The 24,301-nt window shown below is 45.2% G+C and overlaps 1 long non-coding RNA gene across 1 annotated transcript in view; it reads right to left on the bottom strand.

Moving 5' to 3' along the window:
• The window catches only part of LOC123364743, a 159,882-nt gene that overhangs the window by 107,805 nt on the left and 27,776 nt on the right, over nt 1-24,301 (bottom strand). The window lies entirely within an intron of this gene.

Raw genomic sequence — 24,301 nt, 5'->3', positions numbered from 1 at the left:
TTGGAACCAGTGAAACATTTTGTTGCAATAAGGTCAAATTGATTTATTTTTAAGTAAAAACATGCTTTTAATAATATCAAAACATTAAATATAATAGTAACACTGATTCAATATAAAATTCAAAACAAAATGAAAGTCAAAACTAAATTTTTCAACATGAAACAAAATCAAGACAAATCATTTCACCCTTCTTCTGTCAAAAATTGTGTCTGTCAAAAGTGACGTTCCAATGAAACATTTTAATTTCTGCCAAGCTGCATTTTCTAATAGAAAACTGTTCCATCAAAAAAATTTCAACCAGCTCTTCCTCAGCACATGGGGACTTGCATGCATACTGCAGGAGAGACACATCCCAGAGCCAGGCAGAATTCCTCTCAGGTTCTGAAGCAGCACAGCTCAGACAGCAGCTTCTTCCACTTCCTCTTACAAGATGAAATACATCCTCCATTACTTGTACATACGGGCCAGCTATGATGGTGGACAGAGGAGGAGGACAGCTCTTGCTTTGAGCTCTAGTTCTAAGATTGTGCCTGGCCCCTGGTAGAGGTGAAAGCTAGCAGACTCTACATGCTTTTCTCCCCCAATTCCCCTTTCTGTATTGTGCATGTCTATATAGGGCCAGACATAGTCTAGTTCTTTACAACCTCAATATGGCAATTCAGTTAATTATAATAGCTACACATAAAATTGTACAGCATCTTGATTTTTACTTTCAGTGAGAACAGAGTAAAAGCTGATATGAAGTGTGCTCATAAATAAATGAGGGTTGCTGTGAACTGAGAAAGGATGTTCAATAATTCTCAAGATATCAGGGAAAAATCGAAGTACGTTAAGTAAGCAATAACACTCAATGGGGTGTGCATTCATCAGTCAGTAAGTATGCATGGGGAGCAGCCTGCTGTGTATGCCTATGTAACAATTATTTCAATGCGATGTACTATACCACCGTGGGGAAAATATGATATTATGGCATGAACAAGAACTTAAAGGACAGAAGATCATAAGCTCACTGGTGCCAATTCTGGTGATTTTTTCCCCCCACAAGTGATGGGATTTTGTCTGGAGCCCAGTCAGGGGATGATGTGAGATGGTACAGGCTTTTAGCGAATCTGAGCCCTGCCTGTGGGGGAAAAAACCCTCTGAGTGGCTGCCTACCCACTTTGTCTGCCTCCTGGGCCAGAGTAACCGGCCAGACCTGCTGTAGGAAGAGCTGCCTCTCTCCCCCTCTGCTCAGCAACCTTAAGCCATTCTCACCCAAGGGGTACGGGAAACTAAAGAGCCCAGCAACTCAGGGCACCTCTGCTCCCTCACTCCCCAGAAAGGGGTGAAGAGCCCAGGAGGAGCAGAGGGGTGGGGGTTGAAGTGATAGGGGTTGAGAAGGCTGAACTGATAGGATTGATTAGGAGGTTGGGGCAGAATTGATTGCTGGGAAGGGGATGGACACTGTGGGAGTGACAGCTCCAGCACAGGGACCAAAATCACCTTACCTGATAAATTTGGGAGTGGGCAATGCTAATTGTCACAAACACATTTGGGTGGGCAGGGTGTTTCAAAAAGCAAAAGACATATGCCTTGTGCATAGCCTCACCTCTAGGGCACCCCTTGTGCCTGGATGTGGCCTTGCAGGAGACTTCACCTCTCATGCCCCCCTCGCCCCTGTCGGTGGCCATTTCCTTGGCTGTGACAGCCACTCCCAGACCGTGTCTTCTCCTAACTCCCTCTCTGAGTTGTGTGTGTCACAATAGTTCACTCCCCTTATGGGGTAACAAATCAAATGCCCAAACTAATAGTTCTTCTGCCCCTTTCAGGCCCTATTGCTAGCCCCATCTGTTGGCCTGGGCAGAACCTCTCTTAGCAGGATTCCTTTACTGTCTCCCTACAGCAAGGACTTCATCAGCTTCCCTAGCGATCTCTTTGATCTTTGTAGGCCCTATCTCAGGGTTCCCCTGCTCCCTGTAGGTGACTCATTCTGACTATCCCAGGACCTACCCAAAAAGATAACTCCTACCTTCTCTCTCCTGGGCTTCTCTTCTATTCCCTTATCCTTGTAGGCCCTAGCTCAGGACACCCGCAGACAAGCCTACTCTGCTTTCTGTGCATACCTCAGCCTGATGTTCTCAGGCTCTTCCCAGAAAGGGGCCTCCCTTGTTCCTCCCTCCACAGCCCTCCCTCTGTAATAAGTTCCAAGTTCTATTTAAGTAGTGCTCTTGCAGCTGCTCCACCACCACAGTCAGTCTTTCTAATTAAGCCACATTACATTCAGTTGGGGTCACTGATTAGCCCTTATGTTGCCAGCTTATCAGTGAGGCTGAAGGAAACTGCTAAGTCATGGGCAAGGCTCATCCCAGCTAGCCTCAAAGAGGCAGCCAGTCCATGACAGACCAAAAACCACAATATTACATATATAATTTTGGGTCATTCTCTTGATCTCTTAAGGTTGGCAGTACTATAAGCACTAGTCCCAACTCTACTACTAACTCACTGTGTGACGCAGGGCAAGTTACTTAACATTTCTGGAGTCATCTTCTCCTTTCCCAGAATATGAATTGTACTGACAGACTTCACAGTTGTAATGTCAAGGCTGATTCCCCACTCTGGTACTCTGAGTGCAGAAGGTGGGGGCCTGCAAGGATTCTAAAAATTAATACTGTCCACTCCAGGCTTGTACAGTAACTCCTCACTTAACACTGTAGTTGTGTTCCTGAAAAATGTGACTTTAAGCAAAATGATGTTTAGCGAATCCAATTTCCCCATAAGAATTAATGTAAATCAGGGGGTTTGGTTCCAGGGAATTTTTTTTTCACCAGACAAAAGACACGTGTGTGTGTGTGTGTGTGTACATATGTACACATACACACACACAGAAAGTATAAGTTTTAAACAAACAATTTAATACTGGTACACAGTGAAGATGATTGTGAAGCTTGGTTGAGGTGGAGGAGTCAGAGGGTGGGATATTTCCCAGGGAATACCTTACTGCTAAATTATGAACTAACAATTGGCTGAGCCCTCAGGGGTTAACTCTCACACTCTACAAGGCAGCAGGAATGGAGGGAGGGGAGACAGCATTGCAGAGAGAGACAGAGACACACACCATGTAAGAGAGAGAGAGAAATGCACATTTCCCCTTTAAGTACGCTGACCCTACTCTTAAGTACACTGCCTTGTTAATTAGATCAGCTTGCTGAGACTGCAGCTGCTGTCAGCAAGCTCCCTCTGTCCTGAGCCCAGTCATGTGTCCCCCCTGCTCTATGGAAGATGGGGTAAGCAGGGTGCAGAAGCAGGGGGGAGGGGGACACCCTGACAGCCCCCCCTCTTTCCCCCTCCCCCGCCCCCCTGCACACAGCAACCAGAAGTGCCGGGGAGCAGCTTCAAGGCAGAGGGCAGGAGTAGCACATGGCAGTGTGGGGAGAGACAGCTGAACTGACAGCAATTGCTAGCCTGCTGGGCAGATGCTGCACAGGGAACTTAGGGGAGTGGGGAGCTGATAGGGGGGCTACCGGTCCACCTTGGTTCCAAGCCCCCACCAGCTAGCTGCAATGGGCTGCTCTTCCTGCAAGCAGTGGATAAAGCAGGCGGCTGCCAAACGACCTTAGAAGGGAGAATTGCATAACTTTAAACGAGCATGTTCCCTAATTGATCAGCAAAGTAACAACGAAACAACATTAACCAGGACGACTTTAAGTGAGGAGTTACTGTATTAAACTCTCAAGGTTACAGCTTCTCTCTGACCTTGGATGGGCAGATGCTGCCAGCACCCAAGTGCATTAAAAAAATACCTTTCAGAACCCAAGAAGGTGCACTTAGGAATTCCTTCCTATGGGGTACTCTCAAGCCCCTTCATTCTCTCCCTCTCCCTCCCCCGAGGAAGAGCTGCGAAAGAAACAAAGGAAATTAGCTGTTGCCACCAGCTACTTAAACAACATATGCACAAACCTCTTAGGATACAAAAATCCAGTCCTGTTCTTTAAAAAAGGTAAATTTTATTAAAAACAAAAAGGAAGAAAATACATTTGGAATTTAGGCTTTTTGCTAGATTTAAAAAAAACAAACAATTACAAGAATGATGCATCAAGAAAACTCTCTTGAGGTCCTGCTAAAAGGTTAGAAGCAAAACAAAAGCACCTGGGGTTAGCACAGAGGAGTCCACAAGCCATAAAGAAATAAAAGAGATAAACCTGGTCACATCTTCCTAGACAATTTGTGATCTACTTACATATCTGGGGTTTCAAATGAGTAGTTTCTAGGTAGATCTGATGATTTATCATACCTGGCGCAAGCTTTTACAGCATAGATCCATCCCTGTCCCTGCTCTCCAGGAGAACAACAACAGACAGACAAAAGGGGAGTCTTGTTTCAATTTTAAAAAGTTCTAGTCTTCCCACTGGCTCTTTAGGCCAGGTGCCCACTCACTTCCTTTTACCTCTGCATGCAGTCAGACTTTTTAACCCTTTACAGGCAAAGCAAGTAGAGAACAGCTACCAAGAGGGATTTTATAGCTAACTGACTGGTTGGATCCATAAAAGGGAGCTACCCCTGCTCCCCTTTCATTTATCACAGGGCATTATTTGTATTTTGTGATGGAAGAATATGTCTCTCTCAGTTTCCCTCTATGTAAAATAGGAATAATACCTCCCTGACAGGGATGCTGTGAGGACTCACTAACGTTTATGGAGCTCCTAAAAACAAGAGAGACACAGTTGTCTGATTAGTTAAGTGATGTACAGTAGGTCCCCAGTTCCAGTTCAGAACCTTCCAAAGATTTGGAGGATGAGGATGAACAGATTGGACCCAAGTGTAGTAATCTGGACCAGACCATAATTTGAACCGTTATCCCTTGTAGTTGCCTGAGTTGGTCTGGAAGCCCCACCTCATCACTACTCTTTGGGGTGGCTTGTCAGGAGCTGGCCATGTGCTCAGAACCATGCAGCCACCGTGACTGTGCTTGGGCCCTGTGCAAGGGTTACCATGGGGTGGGGTGGAACATTTCTGCAGCCCAGTCACAACCTGCCCCATGGTTCAGTTTGAAGAAGAAGAGAGCATGAGACATTCACCTCTGTACAAAATTTTTTTTAAACCCAGAAAAGGAAAGAAAATAATCCACTGCAAGGATTTTTTTCCTCCAAAACTGTGTGTTTCAGACTAATGTTTTCCCTTGTGTTGGTTTAGTAAACAATTACACTGGTTTTTGCAAAAACATAATTCTTCCTGGAACAAAACAAAACAAAAAACAAAAAAAGCAGGTGAGGCCTCAGGGAATTATGCAAGCAATCTAGATACAATGTCTGCCATGTCACAGCTTTGAAATGCTCCACTTGATTACTTTAAAATCCATAAAGTAATATGCACACAGTATACATAACCCACTTGTCTAATGAAGTGAAAACAAAAGGAGTGAGTTCATTTTATTCATTTACCATACAGATGTTTCATTTCCAACTACATTATGCACAGCACATTCACAGAGAAACAACTGTTAATAATAGAACCTGTGTACAGGGAGATTCTGACAGACCAGTAAAAGGCCAGGGACCACTACCAACAGTGTAATATTGATTATCATACTTGTTGCCAAAAGCAGCTAAATCACCAGGTCTCTGCAGGCCTCTGCAATGGTCTTAATATGTCTAAGCAAGAAGCCAGGAGGGATGGGTTCAAGATATTGTCCATCCTGATAAGATCTCTGCTGAAAGTGCTGAAATTTTGGAAAAACAGGAAGCTTATCTATATTTGCCCTTTGGGGTATGTTTGTCAGGGACCTCAGGACATGCAGACTGCAAAAACATCTGTCTAATTAATGGTTTGTGGAAACCTCTTGCTTAAACATTGAAGCTGTTTGCTTAACAAGCTTTTTATCGACATGTTATTGTTACACTAACCCAATAAATAAGGGGAGAAAATATGGGGTAGGCAGACTCTGCAGGGACTCTTTGGGATCTCTTCACGGACACAGTTTAGGGTCACCAGCTGAAAAACGAGCCAATTAGAAGGCTGCTGCTGTACCACCTGAGAGCCACACCAAACTTTGGTAGTTATTGAAGGTTGGGTTTGTTTTTTTTTTTTACTAACCTGTTGCGGACGTGTGTAAGTGGCTGACAGCAAATGAAGTACAACTTTAATTGAGAGCACTCTTATATTGTACTGTTTGTGCCAGCCATCTAGAAGTCAGACGGATGTGTCTCCGTTGATTTATTTCCTGACAACACCTTGCACAGAGTAAAGTTAACAAAAGCTTTAGGTGGAAAGAACCCTGGGTAACACATGAAGTCATCAAAAGTCTGTCAATGTTTCCATTACAAACATGGTATACTTGTTAGGGTTTAAACAGGGATAAAGGAATCCAGAAAAAAATTGCAAACTCTCAGACTCTTTTTGAGGAAGGGTTAGGAGTACAGGCAGGACTAGATTCTCCTCTGAGTGACACCCAGTGAAATCAATAGTTTACAACAGAATCACCCAAGTGTTGCTGAGGGCAGATATGGACTGAGTTTGATATTGCAAATATGATTTTTCTGAAGTTCAAACCCATATTGCCACCATCTCCACAATCATTCAATATATTTCTTTTTACGCAACACTTTTTCCAAAGCTAAAAGTAAGCCTATGCCCTGTATTAGGGATAGCACTCTAAAAGATAAGCTGGCATAGTGGGTCCCTTACACACCATATATGCATTGTATCTCCATACCATATAGATATATGTATGTGGGTATTTATATACATTTTTACATGTATATTGTAGAGCCAGTCTAGCTTTTAGGATGCAATCTTTTATCCCTGCATACAAAAGCAGGGTGGAGCAACAAGCAAGCTGGGGAGCTCAGGCCCTCAGGCAGGACGGAGCAACAAGCAGTCTAGGGTCCGATGTCCTGGCTCTGGCAGATGGCAGACAAACACAGGCCTCTAGGCCTTAAGGTGGGGGAGCTGCCACCCCAGGATGGGGTTAGCAGCAGGGTGTAGGGGGGAACTGGGCCCACCTGACTCCACCAGATACCAGCTGAAGACCCTAACAGTGGTGGAGGGTTCCACCACAGTGTCAGCAGGGAATCCAGCCACAAGACCAGGGCCGGCTTTAGGCACTGCGGGGCCCGATTTGAAAGAGCTGCCACCGAAGACAGCGGCGGGACTTCGGCAGAGGGTCCTTAGGGGGGTGGGGCCCAATTCAGGGAAATCAGGTGAATCGCCCTAAAGCCGGCCCTGCACAAGACACTGACAGCGTCCAGCCCTATGGATCGTCCCTCTGGGCCACCTCCTATCCCCATCTCCTCGCATGGTTGTCCAGGCATCCCTGGAGTCTCAGGGTTCCTCAGCTTGGGCAGCTCCCGGCAACCTCGACCACACTTGGGCACCTTCCACCATCCTGATGTTTGCCTGGGTCTCGGCACGTTTGGCTTCCACGGTCTGGAGATTCAGCGGCTCCCAGGCTGAAGCTGGCAACCTGCATCCTCCCTCTTCAGCAGTCAGCTCCCACTGAGCTGAGCTGCTCCCCCAGCTTCCTTGGCCCAGAGTGTGGGGTTAACCCCTGCTGGACCACTGTGGGGCTGGTGCATTGAGTCACAATTCCCCTATCAGCTCTTCCCCTCTCCTCTTGCACATACTCTTTGTATTTATTTTTCAGACTGAACAATCTCTTCCACTTTTAATCCCATTTCCTCCATTTGAAAATTTTCTCTCTAGTCCATCTGCACTCTTCCCCTATCACAGTCTCTCCTCAGCAATCACAAATCCCATAACACAAGTCTGAGCTGAATTTTCAATCCCACAGTGAATGTTTGAATGTGTTCAGAAATAGAAATAAGAGCTTCAATCCATAGCTGTGCCCAGTATCCACTAGTTGACTAGGGGAGCTGTTTGCAGCTTCCTGATCCTGGAACTGCCTAGGGCCCGTCTAGCTTTTATGATGCAATCTTTTATCCCTGCATACATACATATGTGCGTGCACGCACATTTTATCTTTTCTTTCTCCCTGTCATGGGACTTGTGTTCCCTGTCACCCTTTGGGGGCGGGACAAGGGTTACTGCAGTCCCGTAGCTAAGTCTGCTTGTTCCCCTTTAGCTTCAAGGGAGTGTGGCCTAATGGCCAGAGTCAGTCCGACGGTCCCAGATTTTCAGGTAGGACAAGCTGGGGAAGCTCAGGCCCTCACAGGGTGGAGCACCAAGCAGGCTGGGGATGGTTGTTCTCCTGTCATAGCTTAGAGTAGCCCAAGGGCTGCTGTAAACTACACCTGGCTGCGTATAGTCCCATGGGCCCTCTATCACTAGGGACTGCTGGAGTCAGTGGTGCTCCAGCCATGGAATCCACAGCAGGAGGAGATCTGGCTGCTTTTCAGATAAGTTCCAGCCTTTGCCCTTTTATTTTTTTTAAAAAATGCAAAGAGCATACATTAGAGTCCTCTGCGGAGGCAGCACACGTTATGCAGAGAAGCTAATTTCTCCTTTATTAAGGTAGAAAATATCCTGTTATTATAAACCTGATCTTGACTTTAACTTTACAAGAACTTAACCAATCTGCCTGAAATATCACAGGCCTCACCTTATGGGAGTGTATAATTTTTCTGGGAAGTTTGAGACAACTGGGGTAAAGTATTTGGGGGATATGGGCATGTGCTTTTCTTCCTTTCTCTCACTGTGTTTGACTCATGAGAATTCCAAAATGGATTGGCCTGGAGGATACATTGCTGACCTGGAGGGGGAGCCATGTCCTTACCACTACCCTGTTCCCTTTGGGGCGCCGTACACCATCCCACCAGGAGAACTAAGAGGTGGCAGCACTCTGCCTGGCCCTTTTGGGGTCTGCACAAGGAGAAGGGTACACTGTGTAGGGAAGGTGCAAGGACCTAAGGGCCAGACAGAATCTGGCCCTAAGATATCAGTTTCTATGTGCATGATGGGTTCTGCTGACTTCTGAACTACATGTAGCCCTGCTGCAGACTTCACAAAAACCACATAGCCCAGATATGCACAAGTACAATGTTTGGAGTTAGTTGGCAGAGAATCACTGTTAGGTGTGATTAGAGAGAAAGAGACACACAGAGAGTTTGCATAGACCAGAGTTTATGGTCCTGCTTCGGTTTGAGTGAACTGGTTGCCAGTTACCTCAAGTGATCTACCATGATTGTAAATGCTAGTCTAGACACCCCATGTACGTTTGAGATTTAGAGTCATGGACTTAAAGGCCAGAAAGGACACCTCACGTCAACCAGTCTGACCTCCTGTATATCACAAGCCAAAACACACGCACACTAAACCCAACAACTGAAATTAGAAATTCAGCAAGAATTCTTATTATTAGATCTGATGTGCATGACCTATTGAACTTCATCCCATTTCAGTCACTCCAGTCTTCAAGGTCAACCCGCTCTTCCTGTATAATATTCCAATCCTCCACTGTATTAATGATGCCTCCCAAATTTGTATCAGCAAATTTCATCAGTACACTTTTACTTTTTGTGCCCAGGTCCTTAATGAAAATACTGAATAAGATTCGTCCCAAGGCTGATCCTTGAGCAACTCCATAGTTACCTCTCTCCAGTCTGATAATTCATGTTTCAGCACAACCCATTTCCTTCTTCTCTTTAGTTCCTTATCCACCCTACAGTTCTTGTGCTGATCCCCATCTGCCCTAATTTAACTAATAATTTCCCATGTGGTACCATGTCAAATGCTTTCCTGAAGTCCAAGAATATTAGGTCTACTGCACTTCCCTTATCTAAAAAAATCAGTTATGTTCTCAAAGAAGGAAATCAGGTTATCCTGGCCTTTGGCAAACCCATATTGCATTACATCCCCTTTACTATTTACCTCCATGAATTTAATTATTCTTTCCTTCACAATTTGTTCTAAAGCCTTGCAGGCTGCTGAGGTCAACTTTTTTCTCTTTCTTAAATATAGGTATGACATTAGCTATTCTCTGATCATACAGTACTACCCCCAAATAGACAGATTTACTGAAAATTCTTGCTACTGGACCAGCACTCTCATATGCCAAGTCTTTCAATATTCTGAGGTGGAAGTTATCCAGTTACTCCAATTTGAGTGCATTAAGCTCTTTAAGTTTTTCTTCCACCTCAAATGAGGTACAGGTCTGTCGCATCTTACGCTGGGGTTACGTTCCGCGGTCAGCACGTAAAGCGAAAACTGCGTATAGTCAAAATGACCCTTGAAAATCCCTTATATCACCCATAAAGTACTATGTATTGTATATGGCAATGTACAGTACTGTATATAATAAAGACTACATATGCAAAATATAATTTTACAGTATTTTTAATAACATAACAGAGACAGAAGAATCAAAGAATAAAAAATGAAAACAGCACAGTACAGTACTCTAAACCTGAACAGTCACCAGTCTTGTACTGTACACACTCCAATGATTAGTCTTCCTCTTCCCCTGACAACACTATTATTGAGTTGTCAGGGCTTGATGTCGATCCAGGAGACAATAGGCCAGGCTTGGGTGATGGAGAGCGAGTCATAGACGAAGTGGTTGGCTCTGGTTCAGCTCGAGAAATTGATTGTGTAGGCTCGGTTGCTGCTGGTTGTTTTTTCTTTAAAAACATGGTGATTGGCAACTGTCGCTGTTGTCTCTTGAGCTCCTCAAATATTTCTTGGTATGGTCTCAAATCATCCATAATACTACGTGTGATTTTGAGGCTTTGTTCCATAGAGGGATCATATTCAGAAATTAAATAATTCAAGTGTTTCGCTGCTTGGAACACTTCAGAAAATTTATGAAGATTCCAAGTTGCTGGCTCTTCCTGTTCGTCATCATCTTCGCCTTCTGTAGACGATTTTATCAGTTCCTCTAACTCTTCGTTAGTCAATGTTTCTCTATGGCCCTCAATTAATTCCTCAATTTCTTCCTCGAGGATGTTGACGAAGCCATCACGACCCACTTGCCTGGCCACCTGAACAATGAGTTGCACTTCTTTATCAATGGTCGGGAAACCCTTAAATTCACTCACACAGTCTTCCCATAGGTTTCGCCAACATGCATTAACTGTTTCAGGCTTGATTGCATCCATTGCCTGTTTAATATAAGTGATGCAATCAGCAATGTTGAAGGACTTCCAACACTCCATCACATTAACATTGGGATCAGCATCCATAGCGGTAAGGATCTGTGAGAATGTAAGCCTCGTGTACGTGGCCTTGAAACAGCTAATGACGCCTTGATCGAGAAGTTGGAGGTGGTATTGGGGGGGAGAAAGACGACTTCAACATCGTTATGCGCAAACCGGAGTGCCGCAGAATGGCCAGGAGTATTGTCTACGATCAGCAACACTTTAAAGTCAAGTCCTTTTTCTTCAAGGTACTGCTTGACCTCCAGAATGAAACACTTGTGGAACCAATCCAGAAATAATGCTGCCGTCACCCAAGCCTTTTTATTTGATTGCCAGAACATAGGCAGGAGATTTTTGTTCTTGCCTTTTAGTGCATGGGGATCTGCAGCCCTGTAGAGCAAGCCCGGCTTTATTAAATGCCCAGCCGCATTGCCACAAAGCAACACAGTCACATGGTCTTTAGCTGCTTTGAAGCCAGGGGCTTGTCTTTCTGATTTTGAAATGTAAGTGCAGGTGGACATTTTTTTCCAGAAGAGCCCAGTCTCGTTAGCATTAAAAACTTGTTCTGGAAGATAGCCCCTTTCCTCTATGATTTTCTTTAATTGTTCGGGGTAGGCTTTTGCTGCTTCCTCATTACTGGTGAAGCTGCATCTGCCAGTCTGCACATTTTTGAGGTTGAAGCGGTTCCTAAAACTGTTAAGCCAACCTTGGCTGGCTTTGAATTCCTTCTTATCAGAAGGCTGTCCCTCTTCGGCGGGAGGTTTGAACAGCGCATAGATGCTAAGAGCCTTTTCTCGCAACATGTTGCCATTGATAGGCACACGTTTACGGTTCATGTCTTCCAGCCATAAGTTTAATGCCTTTTCAGTCTTCACTAAAGTCTTATCACGTACTTGGCTCATCACCTTAGCAGTTACTGGAGCACTTGATGCCACGGCTTGAAGAATTTCTGTCTCTCGAATCTTGATGGCACGGATGCTAGATTAGTTGCGGCCGTATTTACGCGCCACGTTGGTGATGGACATACCATCTCTCAATAAGTCCAACACGGCCAGTTTTTCCTCCAGCGTTGGAACACATCGCTGTTTCTTCGGTTGAGTACCAGATGAAGTAGGTGCCTTGCATTTAGGGGCCATGTTATACAGTACGAAAAATACGTACTGTCTTTTTAAACAGTACAGGCACAGCAGAATCTCACTCAGCGCGGCGAGATGCGCACAGTATGAGAGGCACAGGGGGACTGAGTACTGTAATGGGAACAGCAGATTCGCTTCTCCCATCTCACACTCACTCCGAGGCAGACACACTATTTAAACTTTTTTTTTTGCCAGTCCTCCAGGGTTACTATAGGGGAGACCCTTATCACAGGCCTAAAGACATGCTGTTGCTGTCAAGTCCCCCCAAAAAAATATTTTAGTGGGAACAGCAGATTCGCGTCTGATGCTGGTGGAATCGCCCATTTTTTGTTTTTTCTTTCTCCCGACCGCACAAAGCTGAAATCGCGCATGTTAAATGCGCGTAAGATGCGATAGACCTGTAATTTCCATATCACTTATTTCCATTATCCATCTTGCCTTCATGCTCATGTCCCATATTATCATCCTTACTGAAAACTGAGGCAAAGTAGTCATTTAGGTTTAAAGCCATACCTAGATTATCTTTAGTCTCCTTCCCATCCACACTACATAGCAGCGCAACCTCATCCTCCCTTATTCTCTTTTTATTTATATAACTAAAAAACCTCTATTTTAATTTCATTGGCCAGAGCTAATTCAGCTGGAATTTTAGCAATTCTCACTTTATTCCTACATTTTCTAACTCTACAATGGAGCTTTCTTTGATGATCAATCCCTTTTTCCATTCCCAATAGGCTCTCTGCTTGTAGGGAGCCTTTCCCTACAAGTGTTTTCCCCATGCGTGGGATGCAAATTTCAGAGAGTTTTTGTATAGTTGATTTAAAGACATTCCAAGCCTCCTCCACATTTAAGTCCTTGAACGCTTCAGTCCAACTGACTTCTTTAACCAATTCCCTTAATTGCTAATGTCTGCCTTTTTTGAAATAAAAAAAAATCATAGTTAATGGCCTCTATTTAATTTAAACTGAATCATGTTGTGACCACTTGATCCAAGTTTATGTACTACAACCAGCTCTTCTATGATGTCCTCTCTACTTGCGAAACCAAGTCTAAAATTGCAAATCACCTCTTGTTTGCCCTACATTGAGCCCCAGGGTAAGTCACAAACATGTGTGTCCTGGAACAAACATTTCTGAAGTGTCTAGACTAGCATTTATAGTCGTGTTAGTTAACTTGAGTTAATTGTCCATTGTCTCAAGTTACAAAAGGACCACAAAACTCTAGTCTAGGCAAGCCCCAAGAAAACGGGGGCTGGTTTGGGTGGGCCAGGAGAAAGAAAACAATATAGAGTGAAGTGGCCCCTTGTGGTGATGTACCAACCACACCCCAAATTGATCTACTTTACACGCCTACACTGTAATATGACCCTTCTCACCTACTTCAGCTTTGGATAAGACTTGATCAGGCTCCAGCTCCAACCTTTGCCGCTCAAATCCCTCTTTACTGAGAGGAAAACTTGCCTAGTCATAGCAGAGCCCTGAGATGTAACGTAGTGTAGTTCTTCACTGTCCCTAGGTATGTCTAGGTTTCTGAGAATTGAATACTAATTCTTGTGTGGTCTTAAATGCTTGGCTTGTTTCTATTAAAATGTAGATAATTTTATATTTAAAAAAATCTGTGTGGTACTGTCTCTTTGCAAGTCATTGGCAGCTATTAATAAAACCTAAATCCAGAGTTTAAATACAATAGCCTTGGCTCTGATTCTGTATGCTGCTTCCTGAAAAGTCCTGAACAAAGAACTCTATCACATACCGCAACAAAGGGTTAAGCTGAATTGTAGAAAAAGGCATTTAACTGTAGCTGTGCACAATTCTTCCCCAATATCCCAGTTGTATCTGTCTGGTAAATTTTCATGACAATTTCACACAGCTGAACATAGCAATTTGATAATTTAATCCTTTTGTTTTCCTGAAGTTAGCTAATTAATCTGTTTAGTTCAGTAAAGAGAAGCGGCTTGCACAAACGTCTGCTGTTAGAATAAACACAAACGTAGGTACTGTACCATAGAGTTCCTGCCTGTGCCACTTAGGAATGCGCAAATTAGTTCAGATAAAATTAAAACCAACCCAAATGTTCGCAGTGCTGCTCCCACTAAAATAGCTCCATCAAAGCCTAGGACATATTAACTGCTGCTCTGTAGGGCAAATCACATGGTTCATATTTGAGCAAAATTCCCATTGTCATCAGTGGGAGCTTTTCTCCAACTGGGACTACAAACTTTGGTCCTATGGATTTGTTTCCCCATCAGTGGGTGCTTGATAATTGCAACTCTTGAATGTATGCATATTCATTACACCATGGAGTTTGGGAAGCTGCACAGTCTGCAGCTAATCTACTGAATCAGACTGTAAATCAGATGTATTAAGATACAAGGTTCTGACTCGAGAGATACTAATTACACAGCCTTGTCTTCGGCATTGACCTTCAAATCATATCAGTAACTGAAGTTGCAGAGAAGAATGTGATACGAATATAGGTGCAGCCCACACCTGATGCATCACAAAGGGCTGAAGCTCCATTGTGGGGCCTATAGCCAACTTAACCACAAGCACACAACGAGATATGGCCAGGACTCTTGGGGCATGAGCTATTTCGATGCTATTCTCAGCAGCCTGTGCCAGCTCCTATAGAGCCCCTCCAACCACAGCTCAGATCTTCTCTCCATGAGCAAAATTTATAGAGAGGGCAGTGGTGCAAGGATTCCTATTGGGATGCCGCTGTCTCCCCGTGCAGCAGGGCAAAGCAATCTGCATCACCCTGTATTAGCAGTAGTTAACTGAGCCCAGTGTTTGCATAATAGAGTGCTGTTGTAATGATTTTTAACATTATTTATGTTCTGAATCTGAAAGAGAGACTTCCTGCCTCTCTTTGTAATCTACAGAGAGCATAGCGGTGCTGCTGCAAGCCTTTCCTAGTGGATGGAATCAGGCCCTGGAAGGTGAACGTCTCCCACCGAGCTGCAACATAAGATGATAAATTAAAGTGCTGAAGTTAACCGGGTGTATACACAAACATCCTGGGGCCTGGTTCTCCTCCACTCATCTTTGTTTTATTCCTGTGTAATGCTACAGACCTCCATGGAGTTACTATTGATCTATGCCAGTGAGAGGAAAATTAGGGCCCTGTTTGCCTAAACATTCTGCTGTCAGTTACACTGTGAAACTCAAGTCCAAGGCAGTCTATAGATGTAACTGAGGGCAGCGCTTGACCCTTAGTGCTTGGCTTCAATTGGACTATATACTGTGTACACACACACACACACACATACACACTTTTGAATAGTATATACGTACAGTGTTGGCCCTTTAAAATGCCACCTGTTCTGCAGCAAGTAAGCATTTACTTTACAGGAATCCAATGGCATCCACCCTGAAAGCAAGTCCAGGGAAACAATGAGACTGGACAAATTTGTTCACTCTCCTACTCTCCTCTCCCTCTCATCCCCCTTTTTTCCCCTTTTCCTTCCATTTAGCTGATTCCCTCTTTAGTCAACCCACTCACCAAAAAATAAATAAAGAAGTGGAACTAATGGGCTGTATGCTGCTATCACATGGTTCACACTGCTTGTGCATTATAGCCCTTCCCTCACCCTCAGTCTTCTCTGTTTCAACAACATTGTCTTATTGTTTTCATGTGGTCCCTCTTCACTCTGCCTGAATCCATCTCTTGTCTGATACTGACATTGTAAGCTCTTGGGGGCAGGGTCTGGTTTTTGGTTCTGTGCTTGTGCAGCACCTGATACAGTGGGCCCCTGATCCATGACTAGGGCTCCTACATGCTATCCCTCCCCCCAAATACAAATAATTAACAGCAGTTGGAACTGTTCAGCCTGTTTGCTGCAGGGATGCCTTTAAGTATTTGTCATTCAAGCTGCATGCCTAAGCTAAATGGTTTGTTTGTTTCCTGGCCTAGCCTTCACAAACCACTTTTGCTCCGTCCCCTCACCCCGCGCCACAAAAAGGAAAAGTTGTTTGGGGATTAAATGACTCTCAGCTACAGGCCAGAAATTTCTGCCTCCACATGCGTGAGCAAAACTTGGCTTTCACAAATATTGGGGAAAGACTAATGAAAAAGCAAAGTTCTATTAGAAGTATGCAAATAATGTCTCATTAATCCCCCCACCCCCCGGTTCATTCACTCGCTACATTTACAGAAATGAAGGCGCTAGAATAAAACATTCCTTCCCAAGTTCTCTTTTCCTGCCTTCCCACTGTCACAAATTGCAGCTGGGGTAGTAATACCAGCCTTGAGGTGGGAGTTGAAGGGAAGAGAGAATCTTTCATTGTGCCACTAGGAAAGAATGTGTAAGCCCCATGTACATGGGTGGTGGGTATAATAAGCCAGGGGAGGCTAATCCTTCCCTAACCCAGGCCCTGGTTCTGGTCCTGCCCATGATCTGTCATCTCCCCCAGGTGAGTGGGAGCTCAGCTCCGGCTGGAGGCCAGCAGGTGGCTGGGGCTGGTTGGTGGCCCGTGCTGGGGCCAGCAGGTGATCCAGGGCAGTTTGATCGAGACTCCTCCACCCATGGGAGGGGGGCAGTTGGGGCGGAGCCTCAGGAAGAAGGGGCAGGGCTGCGTGACTAGCCTCCCCAAAGTGGGGGCTCATGCACCGCCCATGCAAGCCTGGTACAGGCAGATTTGCTTCATCTGCCACTTCCTCCTCTGCCAAGAGGAAATCAGGCAGCTAGGTGAATGAGCTGAAACTGCTGCACCTGTGCAGAAAGGAGACGGTGCATTTATGCTAAGCAAGTGCTAACGCCAGTCTACTATATTAGCAGAAGTCGTGCAGTTAGTACAAAGGGCTATGAATCAGAGCATTTCTCTGTGCTTTGGGACAGTTTGGATTCTGTTCTGAATTTTAAAGCTGGCCTTTCCACCCCCTCCCCCGCCCCAGTCAGCTGAACCAAAACCCCAGATCTAAGCATCCTCAAACTTTGCAGGGGGTTGGATCTAGATCACTGCTTCTCAAGCCCACATCTAGTAAATATCAATGCTTCCCTGCTTCCTTAACACCACATCGTCCTCTACCCCCCACTACCTCCATAAGCACTACTACTGTGCCACTGACTTATGCTAAAGTCACCCTGCAGTGTCAGCCTAGGGAGAGAGTAGAAATTCCAATCCCTGAAAGCAAAGGAAAGGGAGCCTATGGCCTCTAGTACGACTGGGGCACGTTGTTGCAGATAATTTTGTCCTTGTCCCTGAGGGATGTGATGTGAAAGCAAAGGCTCAGCATTTTTGGTAATGGTGAATTTACTGCTGGGGGAGGAAAGACAGCTTAGCAGCAGTCACAGGACTGAGGATGAACCTTTATACAGGATGATATTCAGCTAGCAAACACAGGTGCTAAAGCAAGAAGGACAAGGACACTCAGAGAAACAATCTTCTTCCTACTAACTATACCAAACAAACAATGGCATAGACATTTGTAATAGAATTCACCTCCTGTGTAGCAGGGTCTTTCATATACACTGTATCTCAAACGACTTTACAGGGTTAAATATAACAATGACAGAGACCAATGCTTGACTGTGTGAGAAAAACCACCATGTTTTCAATGCAATTGTTAACTTTGCCTACATATTGGGACAAGTGCTGTATATTAATCGACATAATCAGAGGAGAAATAACTCTCTCCAACCGAAGTTAGATTGCATGGAGAGAAGAGGAGATCAGGGACAGACAAGAGAAAGGAGAGGAGAGAGAGAAGGCTAGAAAGTTATGCTACAGCAAGTCCAGGTAAAGTTTTAAAACTAAGCAGAGCAACTTTGAACTGGAGCTTGCAATGAGTGGCCAGCTAGTGGAACTGTTTGGTACTGAGGGAGACGTGATTGCATTTTAATAGACCAGGGATTCTCCACCAGCTATCTGGGGCTATGTATACACTGCACACCACTGGCGGCAGGAAAAGACTGTAGCATGGGGAGGACACTAGACTGCTATTTTTAGCCTTGTAGATGGGGAGGCAGGCTTGAGTGAATAGAAAGCCATGTAGGGTACATAATCAGGTACATACCCCCACCCTTCAGGCATGTCTTTACTCTACTCACCTAAGCCATGCCTCTCAGTCTACACTGCTATCTATACCTGGGCACACTACATGCTACTAAAAGAAGCATGCTGGGAAGATCACAATCACCTTGTCACTCCCATGATGCTAAATGGGAAGCCGGTCCTCACTAGTTGGGATCCTGGTATGGATATGGGAATCCTGGCCTGGAAAAGGTTGAGCACCACGGCTGTCTAACAGGGGAGAAAATGAACAGCAGCATTCTGCACACTATGCAGTCTGGGGAGATGAGGCTTGGAAAGGCCAGAGAGAAGAACACTGCAGTACACACGCTGGAGTCAGGAGAAGGCATAGAAGAGTTTCAGCCAGGTGGCATTGAAGACGTTTGTGCTACCGGCGTGCAAACGGGATGCCCATGACAGCCAGCAGGCGCGACCCCTAGCTTAGTGTTGAGTTACCTCTTGACAATCACATTGCTGTTGAACCATAAGGTGTCCAGGAGCACTGTGCTAGAGCACAAGCTGCCATCCCCTCAGCAGCGGCTCTGACACTACAGACTCCTCCTTTTTGTCAACCACCATAGGGGCAGCAGAACCGGGGGGTGGGGAGGGCCTACCTCCCCGTGAGGGAAATATTCAGGGGGCCTGATATATGTTTCCACCCCCACAATATCTAATGGAGGTGAGAGCAGGAGCTGGAGGATGGGTTGGAGTGGCCACTACAGTGCATGAGATCAGGCTGGCTGCCAGGGAGCTGGTAGGAAACACCTCATGGAGACACCCAGTTTAGGAGAGGGGCAGGACTTGGAGCATGTACACCAGCCATGTGGGCACTCAGGTGCCAGCCACCAAAATGAGTGAGCACAGGACAGACACACCCCACCAAGTCTCAGTAACTCCCTTCGCTCCCTCCCATCCCTCCATGCACTCCCCCCCACATTCACAGCAAGCTTCCCCTCACCAACCCTTTATGTCATTGTCTTTGACTCCACCCTTTCCACGCTGGTGCTGATGAGATCTGCTTCCAAGAGCAGCTGGTACAGAGCAACATTGGGAGAGAGACAACTTAAACCAACTGGCATTGAAAGTCAGGGGGAGTTGAGCACCAAATTCCCCTTTGAAAATCTCTCCCATAACAGTCTCAAATGTGCAGCAGCCAACAGCATAAGTATTTTAAGCAAAGGGAAGCACAACCATATTTTGTCCTGTGGCACGTATTAGATTTGAACCAGACACTTGGCAATCAATGGTTTCTATAATCTCACTACCAATTACCATCAGTGCTCAAATGATCAGTTTGGAAATCACAGTGCTAAACCATCCAGCATCCGACCAGTTCTCATTCAGACCCCTTAAAGCAGTGGTGCAAGCAGAATTCATTTCTTATTGGTACGCTGCACTTATGGGAGGGACACAAAGGGGGGCACCGGCTATTAAGGGGCACGTGACCTCCCCAAGTGACTCCTCCCTGCCCTGCCCCCAGCCTGGGCCCCCCCGCTCTCCCCGTCCTCTCCCCATGATCCATCCCATTGGAGGGGGGGTGCTCTGTCCTCCTCCCGCTGCACTGAAGACTTCTGAATCGCAGGGCTCTCTGGAACCACAGCAGCAAAAGGAGCAGAACCTGGGGCCACCGGGAGGCCCCACACTGGCAGCTCCTCCTGGCGCGGCTGTACCACCCTGGCCCCACTCCCAGCCCTTCCACGTGGCTGCATCTCCTGAGTCCTGTCTGGGGTCTGTACAGCAGCACCGCCGGAGGACGGGGCTGGGGGCAGGGCTAGGGGTGGTACAGCCATGCTGGAGGAGCTGCTGGAATGCGGCTGCCTGGTGGCCCCACGTTCTGCACCTCCTGTGTCTTTCCAGTACAGCGTACTGGCTATAAATATCTTACTGGTACGACATACTGGACCCTGTACTTGCACCACTGCCTTAAAGATATCTTCCCTACCAGGGGTCCTAACGAGAATGGTACAGAATAAGGGACGTGCCACTTCCTTTTGAACAAAGGAGTAACAGTTCCAAAGGTATTTTCTTTTAATGACAAAGCCTTATTTTATTTTCAATCTCAGCCTATATACACTTGGCATAGTTAATGTGTGTTACTAAGACGATATCATCTTTAAAGCTTATGAAGAAGGAAAGAGAGAGAGCGCCTGCTGCATAGAGCCTTGACAACAGCAGAGATGGACTAGCATCCAGATTATTCTTCATAATGGTCGAAAATGGATTTGAGCGACCAAGAGAGATTGCAGTTATGTGGAAATAAACTTGCTGAATGCATGAAATGCCAAAGGATCTGCAGAAGAACTCTGGGAAGAATGGGCTATTAATCACTGTAGTCAGCTGCATCCTATATACAATACTCACCTTGTGAACTTGAAAAATAGAACTATAATCAGAAAAGTTATGTCCTTCAAAAGACTCTTCAGGTGCCCAGCACAGTTACTGCAGTAACTCTTTGGGACAGATAGTGTTCTGGCTGCATGTGTTAAGAGAAAGAGATTCTTCAGCTCTGATTCCAGGAGCAGCTGACTAAAAAAGAACCATCATCCCTTCCCCGTCTCTTCTTTTTGCTTCCCTTTCCAGTTTACCCTATCAGTCACCTTCCCCTATCTCCACTCTGGATCTGGGCTTTTGGTTTGACCCTCTCTCTAAATGCCTCTGAATTTTGGGGAAGTTCAATTCCTGATCCAGATCTAAAACTCTGCAGCTGCCCCTTGCCTGTATCATAGGCAAAATCAAGGTACCCAAAGCTTTGGGGGAAGTCAGGATCTGAATCGGAACGCTGCAGTTCAGGGCCATCGTTGTTTCTCTTCTATCCCCCTCCCAAACCTATAAGTTGTACCTGCAGCTCAGAGGTGAAAGAACCAAAAATAAAACCTCCCATAATAGCAAAGAAATAACATCCAGCTTCAATCTAGCCCACATCCCCATCTCCAGGAACTCAGTCAGCAGCAGCATCTGATACTTCAAAAATACAAAGATGAGCTGCAAATGCTAGTCACAGGCAAAGGCAGCAACAGGCAGGGAGAAGTGATTGAATTCCCAGCTGGCTCCGAGAGTTCCTATCATTCTCTGTATCAGCTGATTAAGTATGTTTATTCCTTAAAACTCAGCATGAACTTGTAGAATTCCATCCACACATCACCATGTGGGCTTTTAGGATCTCATCTCCTTATATTTCTGTTTCATCTCTGTCCTCACTCATGTCTTTGTCTTTTGCATCTTCCCTTTCACAAGACCCTAAGACCCAGATTTTTAAAGGTATTTATGCATTGCGATGCTCTGTTTTACTGATTTAGGAGCCTAAGTTTCATTTTCAAAAGGAATTTAGGCATTTAGAAGCCAAGATCCCATTGACAGTCAATGGTAATTAGGTTCCTAAATGCTGAGCACTGCAAAAGAGCAATAACTTTAAAAATCTGCGCTTAGCCCTTTAAAAAAAAAGTGCTGTGAGCAAATACGCAGGGAACTTTTTAAAGAGTGTGCCAAATATATATGGGAATATGCAGGCTGAATATTAGGCAAATCTCAGATGGTCCCAGTGCTACTGCCTAGAACAAGCACTTATTTCCTAAAATTAATTACCACTGTTGCATGATTGACTTCTAGATAAAATGAGCCTAACAGTATTCCCACTGACTTAGATAGAGTAGTTATGGGAGGGCTCAACTTGTTGTGCTACTGCTTTGGGATTGTCAGGTCCCCTGAATTGGTCGGAATTATAACATGTATAGGGATTGGAAAGAGACAGATACTGAAATTTCTGGTTGCTGGCCAGCAACCAGAAGAGCCAAAACTGTTTTGGATCAGTGGTCAGCACTCAGATGTATTCTCCATAAATAAATAAATGCTTCTTGCTACAAGAGGTGGAAATTGACCTCACTTTTTAAGCTATTTGCTATGAGGTACTTCAGGTTATTGTCACCTGAGTAATGGAGCTACTCTGATTTACACCAACTGAGGATCTAGAAGCGTATTTCCTCCCTCCTCACCAAGGGGAATAAAAAAGAATCCAAGCTGACAATTTGCCACGCTACGGACACGTGCAAAAATGGCAAAGCTTAAAACATCTTTCTCCCTGTACAAATATGTATGTACTTATCTATTTTTATGCCTTATGTCATACCTCTGGGTCTCTTCCATCTAGACTTGTTTATGGTATTCAGTAGTCATGGAAATTTCTTGCACTTCTAACCAAGTCTTTTAGAGACTTTTCCCCCCAGTGTTTTCTCCAGTTATAAAATTTCCAGAACATATGAAGTTACCCCCCGACACACGCCATTATTACCAGAACGAGGTAATTATGGGGCTAGAGCACATGACTTATGAGGAGAGGCTGAGAGAACTGGGCTTAATTAGTCTGCAGAAGAGAAGAGTGAGGGGGGGATTTGAAAGCAGCTTTCAACTACCTGAAGGGGGGTTCCAAAGAGGATGGAGCTCGACTGTTCTCAGTGGTGGCAGATGACAGAACAAGGAGCAATGGTCTCAAGTTGCAGTGAGGGAGGTCTAGGTTGGATATTAGGAAAAACTATTTCACTAGGAGGGTGATGCAGCACTGGAATGGGTTACCTAGGGAGGTGGTGGAATCTTCATCCTTAGAGGTTTTTAAGGTCAGGCTTGACAAAGCCCTGGCTGGGATGATCTAGTTGGGGTTGGTCCTGCTTTGAACAGGGGGCTGGACTAGCTGACCCCCTGAGGTCTCTTCCAACCCTAATCTTCTAGGATTCTATCCATAAATGTGTTCAGAGGTAGCTTTGTTGGGTTCTATTTCCAGCTATGCCACTGATTTGCTGCATGATATTGGGCAAGTTACATCATCTCTCCAAAGCCTCTATTCCCCTCCCACCTTTGTCTGTCTTGTCTATTTGGACTGTTAGCTCTTTAGGGCAAGGACAGTCTCAATCTGTCTGTCCAGTGCCTGGCTCAATGGAGCCTGGATCTCAGGTGGGGCTCTGGGCACTAATGCAATATAAAGGATAACATATTGGTTAATAACACATGTCCACTGATATTATGGTGATGAATATGGTACAAATACCTAGTTAGAAGTAGAGAGAGAGACTAAGGCATGATGTTATCCAAGGGTCATTTGTTTTACATCTACAGACTATGAGCTCAAGTGTGACTTCGCTATACATTTTTCCTTGATGAATCCTGCTGAAGGCCTCTAACTTTGTACATAAGAACATAAGAAAGGCCGTACCGGGTCAGACCAAAGGTCCATCTAGCCCAGTATCTGTCTACCGACAGTGGCCAATGCCAGGTGCCCCAGAGGGAGTGAACCTAACAGGCAATGATCAAGTGATCTCTCTCCTGCCATCCATCTCCATTCTCTGACGAACAGAGGCTAGGGACACCATTCTTACCCATCCTGGCTAATAGCCATTTATGGACTTAGCCACCATGAATTTATCCAGTTCCCTTTTAAACATTGTTATAGTCCTAGCCTTCACAACCTCCTCAGGTAAGGAGTTCCACAAGTTGACTGTGCGCTGCGTGAAGAAGAACTTCCTTTTATTTGTTTTAAACCTGCTGCCTATTAATTTCATTTGGTGACTGTTATATCCTTGGGGCAGCCGGTGTAGGAAGCAATCACTTGAGGCCAGAGAACAGACAGCTAACCAAAACCTCCATTTTATTTACAGAAACAGAGAGCTCACTCAGCCGGTTGAAACCGGCTGAGCTATCCCTTAATAGTCTAACTCAGTTGCCATAGTAACAAAACCCATGACAACCAAATACACAATATATTCCTCCCCCCCTAATAAGAACATTCCCAAAATAAAACACACACTAAACTAGAGAAGGAGGGTAGACTGCCTCCATTCCCGGCTAAACCCTGGGGATTATTTTGCCCCATAACCATGGGTTCGCCCTAACTAAAGATCCAGCCGATGAGGAGGCCTTCTGTCTCTAGGTGGATTACGGCGAACTTCTGGTGTTGTTGCACCCGAAAGTACTAGGGGCTCAGGGTCCGCAGCACGAATAGGTGAGGAGGTGGTATCAGCTCGTGCTGGGCAAAGGGGTATCTCAGCCGCCGGCGGTAATGGAGGAGAACAGTCAGGAACAGGTGACTCATGATTCGGTGTCT

Source organism: Mauremys mutica, chromosome 2 (assembly GCF_020497125.1).
Source record: "Mauremys mutica isolate MM-2020 ecotype Southern chromosome 2, ASM2049712v1, whole genome shotgun sequence".
In the NCBI taxonomy this organism is placed as follows: domain Eukaryota; kingdom Metazoa; phylum Chordata; order Testudines; family Geoemydidae; genus Mauremys; species Mauremys mutica.
This window is presented reverse-complemented; position numbering and strand designations above follow the sequence as displayed.